Source organism: Dama dama, chromosome 31 (assembly GCF_033118175.1).
Source record: "Dama dama isolate Ldn47 chromosome 31, ASM3311817v1, whole genome shotgun sequence".
Lineage (NCBI taxonomy): Eukaryota > Metazoa > Chordata > Mammalia > Artiodactyla > Cervidae > Dama > Dama dama.
The window spans coordinates 54,917,147-54,940,608 of record NC_083711.1 but is presented as its reverse complement, the minus strand read 5'-3'; the positions used below and the strand labels follow the sequence as shown (position 1 = coordinate 54,940,608).

Sequence of the window (23,462 nt, the reverse complement as noted above, 5' to 3'; positions counted from 1 at the left end):
AAAGACCAGTCTGGCAAAGTCTGGCTGATGAAGAAATAAAAGACTGAAGACAAGTAGAAACTATAGGAGGTTATTTCAGTGATCCAGGTGGGAAACTCAGGGGTCTAATAAACAGGTAAAGATAGTGGGGATGAAGAGTAATGAATATTTAGCAGCAGAATTGATTGCTGATTGATTGATTTGGTGTGATATGGGTGACTAAGAGGATAGAAGAAAGAGGACATGCTTGGGTAACCATGTAAATATGAAACACAGGAGAAAAAAATGAATCGTTCCAAGTACTCAAGATATACTTTTTAATATTCTCAAGAAATATATATGCATATTTAAAATAAAAATAAATAAAGTGACATGATTACAGTTCTAAGTTAGTCGGAACATGGTAACTGCTATAAGCATAACCCCCAAGTCCCAATAACTTGATACAATAAAGATCTGTTTCTCATTCACATCACAGTCCAATGGAGGTTGATATGTGTGCATGTGATGGTGAGGAGAGAGGCAGACTTTGGCCCATGTGATTATTTAGAGACCCAGGCTTTTCCTTTCATTGATTCTACCATCTCCTGGGGCCACAGGATTCTCTACATTCATCTGGACAGAGGGAGATAGGGAGCTGAATTTTTTTTTTACCCCCACGTGTCCAGGGCATGAACCAGGCATGGGCACAGAGCAGAAGCCAAGCTGGGATAAACAATGAGTTGTTTTGTCCCCTGATATGAGACAGGCACCACCAACCAACCAGGTGCCACTCTACCCAGGCCAGGGACAAGAGGGCTGAATTTTAAATAGGAAGATTTTATGGACCAGGAAAGGAAGAAATGTACATCACTTGTGCACACTTACCAGTGGTCAAAACTCAGTCATGGGCATGAGAAACAATCTAGCTGTGTGCCCAGGAAAAGGAAGACACGACTTTGAGCAGTGTTTAGCTAGTCTCTACCTTAAATGCTTGTTCGGCTATAATGAAGAACTCACAGAATTTTGAAATATGATTACAGTGAATGACAAAGTGATTTGAGTTTAATTAGACAATGTCTAAATGTGACTGATGTAATGGGGAAATCTGTGAAACATTTGATTATCTTACTGAAGAAATTCTGTGGTCATATAGTGTGGAACTGAAGAGACATGGGAGAGAGCAATGCCTGTATTGAGTCCAGAAATAGGTGAACCGAAGACCAAGAAATTGTCACTGTCCTCTGGGCTGGGGTACTCGACCTGTTTATCCATTAACTCTTTATTACATACCATCTGCTAGGCACTGTTCTAGGTACTGGAATAGAAACAACTTATCCTGTCTGCCAAATAGCCATACCCCTAGCGTAGAGGTGGATGTACTACATCCTCATGGCTTGAAGGCCCAAGCTTTTATAATGTTCTGCCCAATGCACTTTACTCTGATCCTCCCCTAAGCAAATGCCTCCTAATTCTCTGCAGACTCTCTCTGATGGACTAGTATGTCTAATCCTTATGGTTCCTGCAGCCGTGTCTCCTCCGCTCCCTCGTCTTCCTCTTCCTCCTCCTCTTTTGTTGTCGTCTCCACAGTTATGCTCATCATAATAACCAGCGTTCACCGCAAACTGGGCATTGTGTTAGGTGCTTTATACGTTTCTTCTAATCCTTATGACAGTTGCATTTTACAGATGCAAATACTGAGTCTCAGAGAAATTTAGAGGGCAGTTTGCCCTTACAGTTACTAGTGGTGAGCCTGGATCAGAAACTGGTTCTGCTCACTTCACAGCCCAAGTTCTTACTACTATTATAAAGAAATAAATCTGCACCTGGGTTTATAGGTCAATCCCTTGAGAATTTATTAAATAGGATTAGTTGAATTGATCAAGTCTGGGTACTTTGACAAAATCAGGTTTCTGATCCCACCACATTCAGGACCTGATACTGGGACGAGAAAACTCCGCAGAGGTCCTCAACCCTACGAGGTCTTGCCAGGGCTGCTGGCTGAGCACTAACCTCTCTTCCTTTTTTAAAGATAAAAAGTCATTTATTTTCGTTGAATTATAGTTGACTTATAATGATAAAGAATCTACCTGCTGTGCGGGCGACCTTGGTTCAATCACTGAGTTGGGAAGATCCCTTGGAGAAGGGAATGGCAACCCACTTCAGTATTCTTGCCTGGAATTCCATGGACAGATGAGCCTGGCCTGGTGGGGTACAGTCCTGGCGGGATCTCAAGGAGGAGGACACACCTAAGTGACTAACACTTTCAGTTTTTAGGTGTACAGCATAGTGATTCACTACTTTTGCAGATTATATTCCATTATAAGCTATTATAAGATAATGGGTATAATTCCTTGTGCTATACATTCATTTCTTGCTGCTTATCTATTTTACATATAGTATTTTTTAATCTGTTATGACCATACCTCTAATTTGTCCCTGAAATCCCTATTTTTGAAATTTTAACTTCAACATTTGTGACCTGGTAATATCACAAAATAACCTGTCTGTCACAGAGAACTGTTAACATATTTATATTTTTATAATGAGAAAAAATATTCTCATAAATAAAGCCCAAACAGATAACAAAATTTACTGAAGTTATAAGATAAACATTACATTTGATTCCTTCAACAAAAAGTGTACTGTGTAGTCGCAATTATTGAACAAAGATGTAATCAGAAAAATACATTTTGAATTACAATGTATTGATAGGAATAAATCAAAGTAAATGTGTTTTCTCCTAATGGCATTTTTATTTTCCCAGAGTGGGAATTTAAAATTGCTTAAATTGCTTCCAAGTTAGTGAGTAGGAAAAGCGCTTCATTGGTGACAAAATGTGTAACAAATGTTTAACCAACATGTAAAGGATGACAATGAAAAGAACAGTTCTGCACGTGTCAAGATAAACCACGCACAGTTATGTGACTCCATCCTGATTTTTCTAACCCATGTACAACTAGCAAAAAGCATCTACTTCATTATAATCGTATGCATTATCACATGCATATCTTTATGTACCATTGGTGGTGGTTTAGTCACTAAATCGTATCTGACTCTTGCCACCCATGGAAGGTAGCCTTCCAGGCTCAATCCATGGGATTCTCCAGGCAAGAATACTGGAGTGGGTTGCCATTTCCTTCTCCAGGGGATCTTCCCAACCCAGCAATTGAAGCTGGGGTCTCCTGCATTGCAGGCAGATTCTTTACCAACTGAGCTACAAAGGAAGGCCTTATGTACCATTAACCCTTACACATGTGTCATATCTCTTTATTTCACAATATTTCTGACTTTCGCATCTTTCGTTGTTGTTTCCACCGTCCTTCACTTCTGAACTACATTATCCTTATGTTATAGAAGTAGTAGAAATGTAGGTCAAATGCATCTAAGATCATTATAGGAAAAAAGAAACAAATGAGGGAAGAATGTGGTTTTCTTATACAATATCTGTTAATGATGACAGTTGCTTACAGCTGTTCTTGGGAGAATGGCCACACTAAGTGTGTGACTTGGGTTGCAATTACATGTTTGGTGATCTGTACAAACTTTAAAGCCCACTTTCCTCAAGTGAGTTGCATTAAAGCCAGGCTTTACCACAACTAAACCTGTGATGATGATCCAGCTCAACAGCTCTGTCTAAAGAGAAGACAGCTATAAGGCTGTCTGATGTGATTTGATAACTCATCAATCTCAGTTCAGTCACTGAGTCTTGTCCAGCTCTTTGCAACCCCACGGACTGCAGCACACCAGGTTTCCTTGACCATCACAAACTCTTGGAATTTGCTCAGACTCATGTCCATTGAGTTGATAATGCCATCCAACCATCTCATCCTCTTCATCCCCTGCTTCTCCTGCCTTCAGTCTTTCCCAGCATCAGAGTCTTTTCTAAGGCGTCAGTTCTTCGCATCAGGTGGCCAGAGTACTGGAGCTTCAGCTTCAGTATCAGTCCTTCCAATGAATATTCAGTACTGTTTTCCTTTAGGATGGACTGGTTTCATCTCCTTGCTGTCCAAGGGACTTTCAAGAATCTTCTCCAACACTACAGTTCAAATACACCAATTCTTCAGCACTCAGCTTTCTATATAGTCAAACTCTAACAGCCATACATGACTACTGGAAAAACCATAGCTTTGACTAGATGGACCTATGTTGGCAAAGTAATGTCTCTACTTTTTAATATGCCATCTAGGTTGGTCATAATTTTTCTTCCAAGGAGCAAGGGTCTTTTAATTTCATGGCTGCTGTCATCATTTGCAGTGATTTTGGAGCCCAAGAAATTAAAGTTTGTCAATGTTTCCATTGTTTCCCCATCTATTTGCCATGAACTGATGGGACCGGATGCCATGTTCTCAGTTTTTTGAATGTTGAGTTTTAAGCCAGGTTTTCACTCTCCTTTTCACTTTCATCAAGAGGCTCTTTAGTTCCTCTTCGCTTGCTGCCATAAGAGTGATATCATCTGCATATCTGAGGTTACTGATATTTATTCTGGCAATCTTGACCCCAGCTTGTGCTTCATCCAGCCCAGCATTTTGCATGAGGTCCTCTGCATATGAGTTAAATAAGCAGGGTGACAATATACAGCCTTGACGTACTCTTTTCCCAATTTGGAACCAGTCCATTGTTCCGTGTCTGGTTCTAACTGTTGCTTCTTGAATATTCATCTGAATGCAGAGTTCCAAAGAATAGTAAGGAAAGATAACAAAGCCTTCCTAAGTGATCAATGCAAAGAAATAGAGGAAAACAATAGAATGAGAAAGGCTAGAGATCACTTCAAGAAAATTAGAGATACAAGGGGAACATTTCATGCAAAGATGGGCACCATAAAGGACAGAAATGGTATGGACCTAACGGAAGCAGAAGATATTAAGAAGAGGTGGCAAGAATACACAGAAGAACTGTACAAAAAAGATCTTAATAGATAACTTAACCAGATAACTTCGATGGTGTGATCACTCACCTAGAGCCAGACACCCTGGAGTGTGAAATTAGGTGGACCTTAAGAAGTATCACTGCAAACAAAGCTATCGGAGGTGATGGAATTCCAGCTGAGCTATTTCAAATCCTAAAAGATGATGCTGTGAAAGTGCTGCACTCAATATGTCAGCAAATTTGGAAAACTCAGCAGTGGCCACAGGACTGGAAAAGGTCAGTTTTCATCCCAGTCCCAAAGAAAGGCAACACCAATGAATGTTCACGCTACTGCACTCATTTCTCATGCTAGCAAATTAATGCTCAAAATTCCCTAAGCGAGGTTTCAACAGTACGTGAACTGAGAACTTCCAGATGTTCAAGCTGGATTTAGAAAAGGCAGAGGAACCAGAGATCAAATTGTCAACATCCATTGGATCATAGAAAAAGCAAGAGACTCCCAGAAAAACATCTATTTCTGCTTTATTGACTATGCCAAAGCCTTCGACTGTGTGGATCACAACAAACTGTAGAAAATTCTTAAACTCATCAATCTGCTAGCACTCTAAGGTCGTGACTACAGACCCTGCTTTGAGACAGCACTGCCTAAGAGTGAGGATACTCGATTCTACCTCAGGTTCAAACTGTGACTTTGAAGGATTCACTTAACCTTCTTCAGGTTCAAGTTTTTAGTCTGTAATGATGAGATGTCCTAGTTCTACAAGATCTCTTCCAGGTTTAAAACAGAGTAATATAGCTGTGGTTTTTCCAGTAGTCATGTATGGATGTGAGAGTTGGAGTATAAAGAAAGCTGAGCACTGAATAATTGATGCTTTTGGACTGTGGTGTTGGAGAAGACTCTTGAGAGTCCCTTGGACTGCAAGGCAATCCAACCAGTCCATCTTATAGGAGATCAGTCACGAGTGTTCATTGGAAGGACTGATGTTGAAGCTGAAATTCCAGTACTTTGGCCACCTGATGTGAAGAGCTGACTCATTTGAAAAGACCCTGATGCTAGGAAGGATTGAGGGCAGAAGGAGAAGGGGATGACAGAGGATGAGATGATTAGATGGCGTCACCAACTCTATGGACATGAGCTTGGGTAAACTCTGGGAGTTGGTAATGGACAGGGAGGCCTGGCATGCTGCAGTCCATGGGGTCGCAAAGAGTCAGACATGACTGAGTGACTGAACTGAACTGAACTGAACTCACTCTGTTCTGAGAGAAAAAAGACTTTCTTTAAAAAATAAAGTAATATCATATATGAGATGATAACTTGGAAAACAATTGCAATCTATATGGTTGCAGTAACAAAACAGTGAACACGTTTTGTTAGTAGCTCAGTCGTGTCTGACTCTTTGTGACCCTGTGGACTCTTGCCCACCAGGTTTCTCAGTCCGTGAATTCTCCAGGCAAAAATACTGGAGTGAGTAGCCATTCCCTTCTCCAGGGGATCTTCCTGACCCAGGCATTGAATCTGTGTCTCCTGCGTTGCAAGCAGATTCTGTACCATCTGAGCCACCAAGGAAGCCCATAGTGAACATGAATGCTCTTAATAAAAACAATTGCATTTCTTTTTGTCTTATAAGCCAGTTTAAACCTGAGTCCACATCATTGGCTTCCAGGCTGTTGATAGCTTTAATCTGTGCTTACTGCAAGGGTTCAGGCAAAATTGCCTGGTTCTCTTAAAATCACAAAGTTCCTGGGAAGTGTTCTGTTGACCCCACAGTCAACCCTATGTCTTATGGGTTCAGGTGAATAATGTGATGACCCTGGTGAGGCATGGCAAGTTTGGGTGAGACAGGTTACACTAGTGCTGGGGATCTGGCCCCGGCAGGCACCCAATCCAGTGCCAGCTGCCTCAGGGTTCTGTTGACTTTTCCCAGAGCTGAGAACAGCCCTCCTTTTCCCCTCTAGTTACTTTCAAAGGATACTCCCTCTCTCCTGTCCATCTCTAAGAAATGCATAAGCTTTTCAGTGAGTTTAGATTTTTATGCAAGTTGGAAGTCAGAGCTGGTTCATACAGCTTTTACTTAGTCATGCAAATACCTCTGAAGAAAGAAAAATCAAAGTCTTGAGACTAACATCTGGATTGAGGGTAAAGAAAAATGCACGGGCCAAAACACAAATTAATATTTCAACAAATCATCCTGTCACCCAATCAATTAATTAAAATATTGGGGGGATACAAATCACATTTGGGGGACATGGTTTGTATTTGTTGTTATTTTTTTTTAGCATCTGCTTTCAGTTCAGTTCAGTTGCTCAGTCCTGTCCAACTCTTTGTGACCCGTGGACTGCAGCACACCAGGCTTCCCTGTCCATTACCAACTCATGGAGCTTGCTCAAACTCATGTCTATCAAATTGGTGATGCCATCCAACCATCTCATCCTCATCGTCCTCTTCTTCTCCTGCCCTCAATCTTTCCCAGCATCAGGGTCTTTACCAGTGAGTCAGTTCGTTGCATCAGGTAGCCAAAGTATTGGAGCTTTAGCTTCAGCATCAGTCCTTCCAATGAATATTCAGGACTGATTTCCTTTAGGATGGACTGGTTTGATCTCCTTGCAGTCCAAGAGACTTACTGAGATATAATTATATACCATACAATTAAACTATGTAATGTGCATATATTTATTTTTAATAGTTTGAGCTAAGGTATGTTTAATTAGAAGGGATAGTTGGAAAAATGTATGGATGTTTTAAATTATGGATGTCTGAATACCTTCAAAGATTTAAGAGGTTAATTGTGCTGGCATTTTTATTGTGTAAAATTTCAATACAGTATTTCTTCTGTAGGATGTAATGGAAGTATATAACAATATTAGGAGTTTTTATACTATGATGTTAACTGAAAGGGCTGGCTGCAAAATTATAGACATGACCATGTTTTGTGTGCTTAGTCACTCAGTCTTGTCTGACTGTGCTACTCCGTAGACTGTAGCCTGCAAGGCTCCTCTGTCCATGGGGATTCTCTAGGCAAGAATACTGGAGTGGGTTGCCATGCCCTCCTCCAGGGGGTCTTCCTAACCCAGGGTTCAAACCCACGTCTCCCGCATCGTAGGGGGATTCTTTACCAGCTGAGCCACCAGGGAAGCCCAAGAATACTGGAATGGGTTAGCTGAGCCCTTCTCCAAGTTAACTTCCCAACCCAGAAATCAAACCAGGGTCTCCTGCATTGCAGGCAGATTGTTTACCAGCTGACCTGTCAGGGAAGCCCAGCCAAGGCCATACCTGTAAGAAAATATGCATAGATAAAAAGACAGAGCCAAAAAATGGGCTAATTTTGGATGCTCAGATTTAGGTCAGATATTTTATTTTCTATTTCTATAGATTAGTACATTTCTCAACTACTATGTATACTTTTGGAATGATAAAGGAGAGTTTATTTATGAAACTTTTGAGTTTTCTCTCTTTTTTTGAAACACATATCATGGGCTCTACTCATCAGTCCTAACTTGGGTTATTTGGGGAGATCGTAAATGATAGCAATAACCTTTGGTTTTTGCTTTACAATTTACAGATTGGATTCAGGAATATTATCTCATTTCACTGAGCAAAGAGTTAGGCATTTCCCTCAGGAAACTGTCAAAAGTTGGAGAAGGGAAGGAAAGAAGAAGGACATTTTTAAAGGACTTGTAAGTGCAAGCAGTTGTCTCTGGTGGGAATTCCCTTCATCTGAGATGATGAAAGAGGAAGAAGGTAGGGGTGGACCGGGCACAGAACGCTCACACAGGGCCATCACTGACCTGAGGGCAAGGGAAATGGATAGGATCTGAGGCCATGGGATTCTTGTATGTATTTCTATGCCTTTCTATAGTGTTATCAACTTAAGTCAGGTTAGCAATTGTTCATAAAGAAATTATTCACAGGGGGGAAAAGAGGAGTAAGGAGTAAGGAATCACACTTCAGTGGCAGTGAGTACGTATCAAAGGAGGAAGGAGATAAACCAATAACCTTATGCATTTGTAAGTCTGCTATTTGTATGTCGGAAAATACATTAGGGAGTATGCAAGATGGGTTTAGACAAAGTCAATATCATATACATTTTAAGAGAAATGGAGTTTTATTTATTCCATTATGAGTTGACGTCACTGACAACAATAACAAAGATGAGGTGAATGAAAAAATATTTACTGAAAGACTTGCATTTTACATTAAGATTTAAACACTTTGACATGATGGCTAAATATAAGAAGTTTATTTTTGTTTTACAGAGTCCTTATAGGCTAGGCTATGAAAATTCAGAGGGGAAAAAGAAAAAGAAAATTCAGAGGGAAATGCGTCACCTGTTTTACTCAGCGGCAGTATCTTAGTTTGTCAAAATTATCTTTAAGTTAAATTATCATGGGCTGTGCTTTTTGTTCACAGGGACTAAATAACCGCTGTTAACTTTATTGTAATTTCTAGTACTCTAACATCACTTGAATTGAGGGAATTATTTTTTAGTGTCAAAGCCCAGGCAGATATTTGAAAGATGCCTAAATGCCATCACCTCACTGTAATGTTACTCCGAGAAATAGCATATAGGCTGAATCATGGGGGTATAATGCACAGGAATATATAATAGCTGCCTTTAGCACAGCCAGACTTTGGAAAACTCCAGTCTTCCTGTGTTGCAAAATTTCTAGCATGAGAAATTCCATCAATTCTTTCCAGGCTCAGTTGGAGTCCAGCCTCCTGGGGAAGCCTCCACAAACACTCAGGCCTGCGGCAACCTTGTGCTCATTTGAATGCATCACCTCTATCAAGTATTTCTGTAGGTTGACAGTTGTTAACAAGCACCTCTAGTGCCCTTATCACCTCCCATTGTCTCACCTCTGATTTCAGCTGCAGTTATGGTAGAAGGGCTCAGACTTACCTCATTCCAGCTCATCTGCTTCAAGTTCCCTCCCTCATGAAGCTTTCTCCAATACAAGGGGACTTGTGAACAAGCCCAGCCTGAAAGTGTGGGAGAGTTATCATTCCTGGGGGAAAGCTTTCATCAATAGGGTGTGGGAGCTAGTGGATAAATATTTTTACCTGCTATGGACATTTCTATTCTGTATACTTCTTAGACAAACCCAGACAGTGTATTAAAAAGCAAAGACATCATTTTACCAACAAAGGTCCATATAGTCAAAGCTATGGTTTTTCCAGTAGTCATGTATGGATGTGAGAGTTGAGTGCTGAAGAACTGATGCCTTCGAATTGTGGTACTGGAGAAGACTCTTGAGAGTGCCTTGGATTTAAAGGTGATCAAACCAGTCAGTCCTAACGAAAAGCAGCCCCTGAATATTTATTGAAAGGACTGATGCTGCGGCTGAAGCTCCAATACTTGGCCACCTGATGCGAAGAGCTGACTCATTGGAAAAGACCCTGATGCTGGGAAAGATTGAAAGCAAAAGAAGAGGGCAGCAGGGGATGAGATGGTTCGATAGCATCACTGACTCAATGGAAATGAATCTGAGCAAACTCTGGGAGATAGTGGAGGACAGGGAAACCTGGTGTGCTGCAGTTCATGGGGTCACAAAGAGTCAGGTATGACTCAACAACTGAACAACGACAACACATTTCTTAGAGATCCTGGCAGAAATTAACCCTCTTTGTCCACAGCAATGACCTCTAATTGTACTATTATATTGACTTTTCCTCTTTTTCCCATGCATTTTTCTGACCCCCTCACTTTTGCTTCCTGGGAACACTTCCAAAGTAGACTGCCTGACCCAAGTGCTCCCTTCAGGTTCTGCTTGGAACAGCAGTTATGGGGTATGCATTGCTCTTGTGTTTTGATTACTTCAACCTTTAAAGATCTTACTGATATAAGTCTTGCTTCCACAACTAGACTGTAGTCTCCCAAGGGCAGCAAGAGTTTGTTACATAGTGTATCGTGCCTTATACATGATAGGTTTCTATAAGTAGTTCAAAATGGTATATGGCGTATTATCAATCCCTTTGATAACTTCTGGTCACCCAATGTCCAGATTCTTGTAAAAACACTAGCTGTTCATCTGCATTAGTCTAGAGGATGGGCATTTTACATTCTTTGTGTCTAGTGAGTATCCATATCCCTTCCTCAGAAGATGGGCAGCTCTCACCTTAGGCACTAAAAATAATACCAAATCATTTTCTAAGCCTTCCTTGCTGCTAAATCATATATTCCAACCAATCAGACTCATCTACTCTGGACTCTTGAGTCAAAGTCAGGATGTGAAGAAGCAGGAGCCGCTCAGAATGCACCCTGGTCATGGGGTAGTGGCAGCTGCAGTGGCAGCCACATCATGAAGCTGGTTCTTCAGCGTTTTGGAGCACTTTGCCTGCGGCGGGGGGAGCCTCTAGTCCTGGTCCCCACGCCTCTGAGAGAGTCAATGCACTAGTGAATATTTTTAAAGTTCTTTTTTTCTGAGTAAATCACCCAACATGGCAGTTTGTTGTTTTCAATAAGACCTTTGATCTGTTCTGTGTTTCCATGAAGCCTTGAGGATATTTTGGGTTGCTGCTGGGAAATGAATATCAAACTCCAGTGTAGGGGAGTTTCCAAAATCTCCTGGGCAATTTTAATACATTCCACAAAAATATATGTCATACCTAAGTAGAACACCCCAGAAACATCCTTAGTCCTCATATAACCCAACCCAAATTGTGGCAAGCAAGAAAAGTAGAATGAATTAGAAACTAGAAGAATGAGGTAAGGAGAATATCTTGTAAAGCTACAGTTTACTTCCATCTGCACCACTGGAATTATTGCCAGATACTTCAGAAACAGATGGGCTTCCCTGGTGGCTCAGTGGTAAAGAATCCACCTGCCAATGCAGGAGACGTGGGTTCAATCCCTGAGATGAGAAAATACCCTGGAGAAGGAAATGGTGACCCACTCCAGTGTTCTTGCCTGGGAAATCTCATGGACAGAGGAACCTGACAGGCTATAGTCCATGGGGTTGCAAAACAGTTGGACACATTTTAGTGACTAAGCAACAATAACGTAATCCTTTTGGAGCAAAGACGGTACAGGTGACCCTTGGACAGTATGGGTTTGAACTGTGTGAGTCCACTTGTATCTGCTTTTTTTATAGTAAATACTACACTACTGCATAATCCCCTGTTGTTTGAATCTGCAAATGCAGAATCACACATCCAGAGGAACTGTAGTTATAGAGAGTCAACTGTAAGTTATATGCAGGTTTTTGACTGCATATTGTCGGTGCCCTAAACCTTCCTTTTAGGGTCAAATGTATTTCAAATTCAAAAGACAACTGACTGTTAACATGCCTACCATCTATAAGCTAAGAATATTCACATTAGCAGATAGGATTCACTCACATGTTGAAAACAATGATCTCTTTAATGAAAATAATAAATAATAAAAGACTTGTGAGTAATAAAGGACTTGACCATTATGGACACTGTACACTTTATCAGACAATCATAAAACAAAGCAAATCCACATTTATTACAGTATTAGGTTTTTTTAAATGCACATGGCAGCTCAGTCCCTCCAAATCCCAGCCACCCTGCTCACCAAATGCCTGGTAATATTTACAGATTTTGAAAATATATTAGCCTTAACTTTCACATTATCAAGGGATAAGTATATATTATTATATTTTTAGAAAAAAGTGTCATACTATGCCTCATGTGATACTAAAACCTGAAATAATAAAATAGGAGAGGATAGAATAGAGGTGACTCTCTGATGTCAGGATGGGGAGGAACCTTCTTAATATAAATTAATACAGGAAAAAGATTGATTATAATTCAATATATAACCAAGATACTGACTATAAAAAATTTTAATTTCACACACCTATCATAATTAAGTGGGGCTTCCCTGGTAGCTCAGATGGTAAAGCATCATAATTAAAATGAAAATCATATGGAAGAAAGTTCAAAATATATGAAAAATTGGTTAGTAGCCATAATATATAAAGAACTTTTAAAAATAAAGTAAAAATATGTTGATCACAATTTTTAGAAAATAGGGTGTAGATAGATATTTAACATCAAAAGAAATAAACATGAAAACATGCACATTACTAAAAATAAAAGAAATACAAGTGAAAGTAAAAAGTATTTTCAACAACTAAATTGGCAATTTTTTTTCAAACCATTTTGTTCATTGAATATGCTTTGAAATGCTATTCTCATGCTAGAGTGTAAATTAATGCATAGTTTTTAGAAGGAAATTTGGCAGTAGTTTCAGAAAACCATAGAAATATTTGTATGCTTTGATTCAGTATATCCTCCCACTAATTTCTTTTAAGAAAACAATGAGAGATGTGCATAAGTATTTGTAAGACTGTTTATCTTAATAATTTTAATTGCAAAAAAATAAACATCATGTGTCCAAATAACTTGATAAATGTTTAATGGTTTATTCATGTGATGGAATAATAGCCAATAAAAGCATGTTTTTAAAAGGGTCTTTAATGACATAGAAATATTCTTACAACATTACACTGAATGGAAAAAAAAGGGTAAAAAGCTATATACATATAGTTTTTTCATAATTTTTGTTTTTAAAATATTCATGGAAAGGTACTAGAAATATTACAGGAAAATATTAACAGTTCTATCTCTGGTTAGTAATATTTTGAATAATTTTATTTTTTATGCTTTTTGTGTTCTTTAATTCTATAATTAATTATAATATTTGAAAAATAAAATCATACTAAAAGAGTAATTCTTCATTTTTTTCCCACATGAAATAACACATTTAGTAGCATGATCTGCCTTTAGTTGTGTTTGGGAAGTAGAAGCAAATATTCATTTAGTCCGTCTTAAGAACTTTTGAGTTAAATGGAGCAGGTGTTAATGATACCAGTTAGGAGAGGAAGAAATTGAAGATTTAAGAGGCTAAATGATTTGTGAGTATTCAGTTAGTTCAACAGTATTTTTTCTGAGCATATAGTAATTACTGTGAATTGAATTAGGCATTTAGGTATTAGGAATAAAAGATTAAAAATTATTCCCAAGAGTGTGTCTTATAGTAGGTGACAAATTTTAAAAACCTGTTATTTTCAATTAGTGGGGTAAGTGCTGACAGAGGTATTTGGTGAGAACTACAGAGAAAATATTAGTTTGAACCACTGAAACTGCCAATATTCAACTATTTTTGACCTACAAAAAATAGCAATTTTGTATGATTCATTTCAATATACCTGAACCAGAATAATGATGATGCCTGAACTGAATCTTGAGGAGGAGAGAGGAAATTACTGGATGAAGGTGTATTCATCAGCCAGGATTGAACCAGGAGATAAAAACTAGTGAGGTAAACAGGGAACGTGTTTTATAAAGAAGCAGAGGATATGATTAAGGAGGGATTGGCTTGAAAGAAGTAAAGAGACCTCTGAAGCATATAGCCAGTGTAAGGACCAACCACTACCCAACCCCACGATATACCCAAGGAAGGGCTCCTTTGCCCCCGCACTCCAGGTCTGAGCCAGAAACAGCAGAGAAGTTGCTGTGACAGACGTCTCTGGGATGCAGGGGGGAGTTGTTCCCAAGGAGGTGTCTCACTGAAGGGATCCTGCTAGGAAACAGCCTGACTGGGTCCTGGGGACAGCTGCTGGCTGCTCCTTGCTGCTGAAGGCCTTCGCTGAAGACGCCTTCTGAGCTTCAGGAACCTGGTGTTGGCAAAGCTGAAGTCACCAACACTGCAGGAGGTGGGTGCCTTGGAAATGGTGTGCAGTACAGGAGCCGGACACTGGGCAAATTGTGAGCACTTTTCCAAGCCTGAACTGGAGAAGCTGCATGTGCCTGCCAAAGGAGCAGTTTGGGCCTGGAAGAAAAAGGCCTCCATCCTGCAATGTCTCTTCACCAGCCTCTGTTGACTAAGTTTAGCATTATGTCAGCTGGCAAATAAAAGCTGTTTTAAAGGCCCATCTGCATTATTGCACAGCAGGCAATGAAGAGTGAATTTGGAACAGAGGTGAGATATTTGCAACTGGCATGTTATGGAAAGAGAGTCTTCCAGCTAATAGAATAGCATGGAAGACTTGTAAAAAGGACTTCCATATCTGACCGCTTGACAAACTAGATACCCAGACTGACACTCCCATTATAAAACAAACCAAAAAAAAAAAAGCCCTAATACACTGGATTTAAAGATAAGAAGTTTGTGTTTTAATACATCAGTGAGATGGCAAGAGAGTATGAAATACAAAGATGTCAAAACTAAGAGAAGGCATGAACCTGGATGCTGAAAATTTCTTTGACTCTGGGGACAATTGCCAGATCTTTTGAATTTGAATTTTACTTTTCAGATTTCGAGGAGTACAAGAGACAAAAGATTAACTCCAAGGTCCTCTCAAATTGGGGGGGTCTAATTATGAGACTCTTATATTTCACTAGGATGCAGAACACTCAATGTAAAAATAAACAAAGACTGATGGTAAATCGATACACTTCATCAGTGTGACGGTGAAATAAACCCACCTTACTCTCCATTTTGTAAGGGAACTTCAAGGAAAATTGTACTGTCTAAACTTCAGCACTGGTTGAAGGAGAAAAATTCTTTCCTCTGATTTCATAACCACATGTCAACTCCTAAGGATTACAGCCTCAATATATGCTACCTACATGGTCTGAAAAACTTTAAGGCAAATATTAAGTTTAAAATGATGCCAAATTAGTAGCATCCTAGGGTTTGGAGAAGTGAAGTCGCTCAGTCGTGTCTGACTCTTTGTGAGTCCACAGACTGTAGCTCTCCAGGCTTTTCCATCCGTGGGGTTTTCGAGGCCAGAATACTGGAGTGGGTTGCCATTTCCTTCTCCAAGGGATCTTCCCCACCCAGGGATCGAGCCCAAGTCTCCTGCATTGAAGGCAGACGCTTTACCGTCTGAGCCACCGGTTTGGAGAAACTAAACACAAATCCTCACAGAAGGATGGTACTTTCAATTCAGGCATCAAAAAAGCCCTACAGATAAATTCCTAGAATTCCTAGACTCACCATCAAAAATCACAAAATACCCAAGGAAGCATAGCCATGATGAGAAGGAAATGGCAGAATCAGTAACCCACAAAAGCTTTAACTATTTGAATTATTAACAAATAGTTAATAATTCAAATTATTAAATTTGAATATTCAATAATTATTCAGTGTTTGAAGAACAGACTATAACATGACCAAGATAATTTGAAAATCAATCACATATAACCTCTGGAGATGAAAAAAAATGTAATACTTGAAAAAAAATCAGCACGTTGGTTTAGAAGCAGATTAGACACTGCTGAAGTCAGAATTAGTGAACTGGAAGATAGTATTGAAAATTAGGCAGGATGTAGTACAGAGATAGGAAGAGGCAGAAAATATAAAGAGACACTGAGGCAAAAATGACAATGAAAAGACTTCACATACATCAAACTGGAATTCCAAAAGAAATGAGAGAGAATCGGGCAGAGGAAACATTAAAAGAGTTAATAGTAGCGAACTTTCCAGAACTAATGAACATATATCCAAATAATCAAAATATGCATTAATTCTCAAATAGGGTATATTAAGAGAAAAAGCACAACCAGCCACATTGTAGATAAATGTAGAACATCAGTGACAAGGAAACTTAAAAGAAGATTACAAAGAAAAGACAGACTGAGAACAACCATGGAAAGCAATAGGAAGAATAATCTTAAGTGCTAAACAGAAAATAACTCTCACACTGGAATTGTATGCCTATCAAAAATATGTTTCAAAACCAAGGCAAAACTAAGACATTTCAGACAAATAAAAACTGCAAGTTTGCAATTGATAATCCTTAACCTAAGCTCTAAAATATGTGCTTCAGATGGAAGAACATTATCCGAAATTGATGGTCTGTGATTCAGGGACAGGTGAAGAAACAAAATGTAAAATATGGATAAATCTAAGTAAACATTGTAAAAAGATTTTTTGAGGGGCTTAAAAAAAGATACACCTAAAATATGCATATAATATATAAATTATATATAAATTATAATATAATTAAATTATAATTAAATTAAAATATAATATATAAATTATATATAAATATATATAAATTATAAGGGGTTATCAGAGTTAAAGTGTTCTAGAGACTATATTGTTCAGGAGGATGATGCAGATATTAATTTCAGATTTTGTAAGTTAAATATTATGAACAAATTTCTGTGGTAAATATAACAGCAATGGGAATAAAGTGGGCTTATCTGTACTTTCAGATTTTTTCTTCTTTGGTTATTTATTACTTAGTTAATAAAAAATAATCTGTCCAAGATTGGAATTAATTGAATTTTATCAACAAGTTCAAATGTATAAAGGGCTTTGTGAAGATTTGGTGTGGACTTCATCTCTATATTTTCTTTTTATGATCCTCTCACTGGCCTTTTTAATATGATATGTCAGCTTCACTCATAGCAAAACAGTTGCAGCAATTCAAGAGATAACATATGTATGAGTCAGACTCCAGAGTAAGAGAAAAATTCTGTTTGCTCAACTTTCCTATGACAGGACCCACACAGAAACCAATCATTGTGATGGGGGTGGGGGTATGTCATGCACAGACTTTCTAGACTTGAGTTGCACAGTCCTCTCCATGTACCTGACTAGGTCCCAGTCCATTAGGCTAAAAGAAAATAAGACAATAGTTTTGAGGATTAGTATTCTTCTATCAATTATTTACCCCATGTATGCTTATTGAAGCTCTATGTTAATTCTAAATCTCAAGCTTTAAACTTTAAAAATAATTTTAACGTTAAACCTGACTCATGTTTCTGGGATAAGTCCCACTTTGTCTTGATGTAGTATCCTTTTTGTTCATGGCTGGATCCGACTTGTTAATATTTTGTTGAGAGCTTTTGAATCTGTTGGCAAGTTTATTTATAGTTTTCTTGTCATGCTTCTGGCTGGTTTGGGCATCATAGTAATGCTGTTGTTGTGAAATGAATTGATTAAGTATCCCCTTCTCTTCCTTTATTTTCTTAAAGAGTGTGTGTGAGTTTGCTATTGTTTTTTTAAAATATTCAGTGGAATTCAGTGAAGCCATCTGGACCTGGAGTTCTCTTTGTGAAAATACTTTTTTTTTTTTTTTTGCCCATGCCACATGTACCTTGTGGGATCTTAGTTCCCTGATCACAAATGGAACCCGTGTCTCTACAGTGGAAGTACACAGTCTTACTTAACCACTGGACTGAAAGGGAAGTCCCCGTGAGAATACTTTTACTTTTTAAACTTTTAAATTACTATTAATTAAATATAAATATAAAAAAATATATATATATTTGGCTGCACTAGATCTTAGTTATGGCATGGGGGATCTTCAGTCTCCTTTGCAGCATCATAGTTCTTTATTTGTGGCATACCAACTCTTAGTTGTGGCTTGTGGGATCTAGTTTCCCCCGCAGGGATCAAACCCAGGCCCTCTGCACTGGGAGCACAAAGTCTTAGCCACTGGGCCACAAGGGGAGTCCTGAGGATATTTTTACCCTATGAAATTCTAGTTGTATGGCTACAGGATGATTCAGGTTTTCTGTTTCTTCTTTTGTTAGTTTTAGTCTCTTTTGTACCTCTCAAGAAATTTGTTCATTTTATATAAGTTGTTAGAATTGTTAGCATTAAGTTGCTAATACTTTTTCCTTATGTCTTCTTAATAGCTATAAGATCTGTAATAATATTTTCTCTTTCATTTTTGATATTGGCAATTTCTGTTTTTTCTCTTTTTGAAAGTTTTAAAATAATTTGGATAATGATATTCACCTCCATACTGCATAATTACAAATGCTAAGAAGCAAACTTGATGTAATCAGGCTTAACTACTACAGAAAGTCACACTTGTAGATTTAGTACCAAGGAAATTATAAGAATATTAGGGTTTCTTGAGGTTGAGAGGAATTAAACATTAGTTAATCAACGTTAGTGATACATACTTGGTCATGATAACTCAGTACAGGATTCTTGGCCCATGGTAGTTGTTGAATTAATAAGTAGATAAACATCTTTATTACAGAATGAGGAAAACTAGATTAATACTAGATGAATATTCATGGAATTCACTGCAGTTTGATCAGTCTTCCACACTGCCACATGTACTATTTTTCTAAAATACAGATATGCTTTTGTAAATTCATAAATTAAAAACTTGCAGTGGTTTTCCATTGTCTTTATGATCCATTTGAATGATCAGTGGCATACAAAGCTTCTTTTACTATGGTCACATTTATTCAGCCTTACTTCTTACCTCTTTCTCTGATATGTTTCATCTAGCCTAGATAGCATATTAAAAAGCAAAGACATTACTTTACCGACAAAGGTCTGTATAGTTAAAGCTGTGGTTTTTCCAGTAGTCATGTATGGATGTGAGAGTTGGACCATAAAGAAAGTTGAATACTGAAGCATTCTTTTGAACTGTGGTATTGGAGAAGACTCCTGAGAGTCCTTTGGACAGCAAAGAGATCAAGCCAGTCAATCCTAAAGGAAATCAGTCCTGAATATTCATTAGAAGGACTGATGTTGAAGCTGAAACTCCAATACTTTGGCCCCCTGATATGAAGAACTGACTCATCAGAAAAGACCCTGATGCTGGGGAAGATTGAAGGCAGGAGAAGGGGACGACAGAGGATGAGATGGTTGGATGGCATCACCAACTCAATGGACATGAATTTGAGCAAGCTCCAGGAATTGGTGATGGACAGGGAAGCCTGGCGTGCTGCAGTCCATGGGTCTCAAAGAGTCGGACACGGCTGAGCGACTGAACTGATCCTAGACACATTCCTTTCACTAATTTATTTTGCCTCAGGCCACCATACTCATGTTGTTCTCTTTCACCTGAATTTTTCTTTCTTCCTTCAAAGCCAAACTCAAAGGTCATGTCATATGCATTTTTTTCCTTGTCTCACTACCAGAATAATTTATAGTCTTTTTTTTTTTTTCAGTTCTTCCATGGCATTTGTCCATCCCTCTAGTCTGTTATAACATGTGTCACAATTATTCAGGTTTACATGGCTGTTCCCTAACAAATAGAAGCTCTTTGAGGACAGTGATTATCTTATTTACTTTTTTACTCCAAATTTCTAGCAATGCTTTGAGTATTGTAGGCACTCAGCAAATGTTACCTGATGCACAGACACATGATAATTCCATAATTCAAAATCAGTGTCATTCAAAGAATAAAGTAGAATTTTACAGAGGAAAACACTGTACTTTAGTCTGGGAAAACACCACCAGTCTGGATCAACTAATTTACGAATGTAAGTCTTTTTTTCACAAGGGAAAAGAATCCAAATGTAAGTTCAGCTGGGAAAGGATTATCATTTTCATGTACAAAAGAAATGACACTCATCAAAACAATTATAAAATAATTGGAGGTTATACTTGGCTGCTGAATGAACAGCATGAGTATACTGTTAATTCTGCAGGTCAGTGTTATGACCTCAGATGTGAGTTTGCAAATGGATTAATACTGCATTATAAATGTAACCCTGTGAATGTGTTGGAAAATTGCTACAAGGTGTACTGGGACAGAGACATGGTAATATTATTAAGGTCTACCAATAGACTAGTCATTCTGCTGTTTGATAGGCCTATAAAGTTGTAGTGGTTATTGGTATTCCCATTTTGTTAAGCATAAATAATATAAGAAATACACAGAAGGGAAGCAAATATGTAGGTGAGATTAAGAAACCAAAAGAAAACTGACATTTACAGATGTCAAAATAATGAAATCATCATTTCAGTGACTCCATTTAATTGTCAGTCATTTAAGAACATAGACCAAGTTAGATATTCCAAGGAACTGCATTTATCATGTGTTTGCATTGCTCTCAGTCACTAAGTCTTGTCCAGCTCTTTGTGACCCCATGGACTGTAGCCCACCAGGCTCCTCTGTCCATGGAATTTTCCAGGCAAGAATACTGGCGTGGGTTGCCATTTCCTTCTCCAGGGGATCTTCCCGACCCGAGGATCAAACCCACGTCTCCTGGGGCTCCTGCATTGGCAAGCATATTCTCTACCACCGAGCCACCAGGGAAGCTTTGCATTAGTTCCAAATGCAATATTTCTGCAAACAACAAAACCTTTTCTCCTAAAGATAGTACATTATTATGAATCACACTAAAGCATAGTTTTCTCCATTTTATCCAGACAAACAAAACCAAAGGACATGATCTACTCCTATGAGTAATAGTGGTTCATTACAGTGTTACCGTGCAGTCTGAGGAATAAGTACCCATCCCCCATCACACTAAGAATCATTTTAATAGGGCATGTTAGTGATGGCAATCATTTATTCTCCTCCATACAGGCTTCTTGGAGATTTGACCCTCCATAACATGGGAAGAGACAGACCTGTATATCACACGTTCCCGCAGAAACTGGGCATTAGATGCTTGAACGAGGAGTTGACCCAGAGACTGTTCATGGCCACAGGAGCTAGATGTATAAGGTCACACAGCCTCAGCTGCCACTGCTTCGGGGTGTTCATTGTAGGCTGCGAGTGTTTGATAAACAGGCAGGGAGCGCTGAGAGAGAGAGCGTGTGGTTTTGGAAAGAGGGAGGACTGGAGAAATAAGTGGCCCTGGGCTCTGAGAGCTTGATAGTTCTTAGTCCATCCCAGCCATGAAACTCAGTGATTTCTCTTGCCCTTGGATTCTGCATCCTTCGTGGATTCGGTCTTCACTTACGCTTTCTCCAGCGTGCCTGTTTCTTATACATCAGGACAGAGGGTTAAAAAACATATTAGTAAGTGTCAATATGTTTTAGTGTTCCAAGATCTGATTGATCTGACAACTAAAAACACAGTTTATCTATCAAAATACTGTCAACATAAGAAGATCGTCAAACATTTTCAGCATATTTATTCTTTATTGAGGCTTAGAAAATAAGGATTTGAAGTTCGTAATATTCCTTATTTCAGATCATCTTTCAGAGTCATGGGCTTCCCTTGTGTCTCAGCTAGTAGTGAATCCACCTGCAATGTGGGACACCTGGGTTCAGTCCCTGAATTGGGAAGATCCCCTGGAGAAGGGAAGGGATACCCTCTCCAGTATCTGGTCTGGAGAATTCCATGGACTGTATAGTCCATAGGGTCGCAAAGAGTCAGACACAAGTGAGCAGCTTTCACTTTCATTTTTCAGAGTCATAAATCAGTGAGTTGTGTTTAATAAAACAGGCATTGGGCCAGATTTGACCTCTGGTCATAATTTGCTGACCCCTGGATTAAATAATTATAAACCCGTATGCCTAACCAACTTCAAGTTTTAGTGTTAGGTTTTCCAGTGATTCTCTGAAGCCTTATAAATTCATTCAGTGTTTTTCAGACTCGTATTTTTTAGTTTATAAAATGAGATTGTGATAATAATACTAATTGACCTCATAGAATTTAATGAATAATATTTAATTAATCAGATCAAATGAGATTAACTATAATAAAGTAGTAAATACAGTGCCTTGTTCAAAATTTATTCAACAAATGTTGTCTATGTCAGACTTTGTTGTAAGCACTGGAGAGATATCAGGGGAGAAAAAGTGGTAATAAATGGCAATATTATAGGAAGCGGATGGAACACTGGAGAGAAGCTCATAAACTCTATACATTTCTCTGACCAATCATCCATTAAATAAGAAACTTAAAAATTTAAAACACTGATAAATTAAATTAACTTCCAGGAGCTATAAATAGCCCTATAACAAGAGGAGGGGGAAAAAATCACATTCTAACTGCTAATAAATACCATTTAGTATCATGTTTTATATAAAAGATGTATTTAATATGTTAGTAAAATGTATTTTGCTTCTTTGTTAAAATAAAAAACTACAATTACAACCTGTCAATTTAGATTGATTCTGTTCAGAATAAAGAATCTTACCACCTGTGTGCTAGATAGAGTCTAGGTGCTTTAGTTAAGTTTCTAATAAAGTCTTGACTGGTGAGACTAAAGATATAAAAGGATCAGGAAGCCACAAGCCTCCCTCCTGTGTTTCTTGCAGATAAAGGTCAAGGGTCAAATGAAAGAGAGGCTTATATCATTGTTCTCTTAGCACAGACTGAAGTTATCTTCCAGATTACAGATGAAGTTATTGCAGATAAGATAAAGGAGTTATCCCAGGCACTGTGGAACAACAAGCCTCCAGAATCCAAGAAATCCTTACACTTTGTGCTCCCAAGTTATGGGGTTCTTGAAACATCAGTGTATTTATTTGGCACCTTTGTTAAGAGTTCAAGCGTCTCAGTGAATCATGTATTCCTTTTAGTCTCTGCAGAATCCTGAGGGGAAAACAGTGGAGATGAGAGAGAAAAAGAGGGAGAATATTTCCATTTCGCAAAAGAGGAAAATGTAGTCAGAGATTTCATTTCTGATGGGAATGTAAACTGCTCTGCCCTGATAGCGAACCTTTTGAGTTAGGCTGCTGTCAGCTCTAAATCAGTCACCTAAGGGGCCGGCCAGGCAGCTATTGGGAAATACTCTGAAAGGCTTTGATGCTGGCTTCTTTCTCTTCCATTTGGAAACATAAATTGCTCTCAAAAGAGGTTTCTGGTAAGCTGGGCTAATGCATCTGGTCAGTAGCAGCTTAATTACCTGGTAGGATCATTTAAATGCAGATTCCAGGGCCCCCACCCCAACTCACTGAATTAGAAACTCTGAGGTGTGAGCGTGTGTGTATGTATGTGTG

General features: G+C 38.6%; 1 non-coding gene across 1 annotated transcript; it reads right to left on the bottom strand.

The window, feature by feature from the left end:
* Positions 1 to 635: 635 nt before the first annotated feature.
* Positions 636 to 771, bottom strand: LOC133050272 (small nucleolar RNA SNORA48). Its single transcript, XR_009691585.1, has one exon. It is a non-coding gene; the product is annotated as a small nucleolar RNA SNORA48 (small nucleolar RNA).
* Positions 772 to 23,462: the final 22,691 nt, after the last annotated feature.